The sequence below is a fragment of the Pinus tabuliformis genome, chromosome 6 (genome assembly GCF_031772625.1).
Source record: "Pinus tabuliformis cultivar Carrire ecotype Pingquan chromosome 6, CPIR1, whole genome shotgun sequence".
Taxonomy (NCBI): domain Eukaryota; kingdom Viridiplantae; phylum Streptophyta; class Pinopsida; order Pinales; family Pinaceae; genus Pinus; species Pinus tabuliformis.
Window position 1 is genome coordinate 1,651,188,407 of NC_142292.1, and position 1,383 is coordinate 1,651,189,789.

Genomic DNA, 1,383 nt, shown 5'->3' on the forward strand with positions numbered 1-1,383 from the left:
CGCCACAGGTTCCATAATCGGTCAACATGCTTTCATCAATTCCTCATGAACTGACCAATCCCTAGATCCCAACGACACCTTTAGACCTTGACACATTCGGAGACCAGATGCTGTTGTCATCAGCTGAATCAACCTACCAAGGCATTCAATCAGCATCCACATCTCCAGTCAAGTTGGCTATCGCCGACAGTACCACCCCCCTTCCCATAATTACTCTTCCTTTAGATCCATGCGATAAACTCCCCTCAACGGATGAAGCTGTTAGAGAAATCATGAGTTTTGGAGAGCAACATTGGGAGGAATGGCATATTCGGGGTTCGACATCTGATTTAGACATGATGCCTCTTCAAGTCCTGTCCTCTGACACAAACGAAATCATTTCCCCACCCTATACAAGTATCCAAACTTATGGGTTGGAAGAAACTATGGATGACACTTCCAGGTCAATGCCCATAGATATCTCAGTCACGACAGGTAGCATGGAAGATACCCAAATGAGCACAGATTGCAGTCCTGAGGAAATTGCAAACTCCACCTGCCTACATGAGGAATTCCATGAAGAATTTGTTTGGTCTCAGGAGGAAATGCCTGACTTTAACCTGTCATTTGTCGCGCATGAGATCCAACTTTACGACAAGGCAAAATGGAATGGGTGGCCACTTCCTTCCCTCGATATAGCCATTGAACCCATGCTCGGCCCTACGGCCGAAGAAGAACGCCTACTATACCTCAAACAACTAGATAAAACCCATAGAGCTGCCGATTTAGCACTTGCAGTTCACAAGGAGCGAGTACAAGCCAGATTTGCACAAGCGGTTAGGTTTTCTTCTTTCCAAGGGGGTGATTTCGTATCACTCTATCATCCAAAAGATAATCTCTTGGAGACATGCACGCTTCGACCCGTTTGGCCAGGTCCCTATGTCATAACTAAAGTCCTCCCCTCAGAGACATATGAACTATAGGATTGGGACGAAAACCCACTCAAGGAGCCCACATACGGGCTCTATCTAAAAAGGTATTCTGCCTAGTGTCATGTTGGGTAGGTGCTTTGTAAATTTATGTATTCATAAGTTTTGCATCCCTTTTTTGATGTGATTGGATTGTTTTTTTATTTAGTGGAGTACTTGTCTCATGCATTCTGTTCAAAATGCAGATGTCATCATTGCCCCTAGCATACGTAGGATACGTGGATGGTGCCAGTCATCACACACAACACATTGCATCAGTTTCTTAGGTCATCTATACACTCGAGTCGGAACTATTTTGATCTGGGGGAGTCTTTCTTGGTACTACCACCAACAACATTGCTGAGTACATGTCCATCGTTTCGCTTCTCACGGAAGTGTCATCAAGGGGCATCTCCAATTTGGTGGTCAGGTTAGA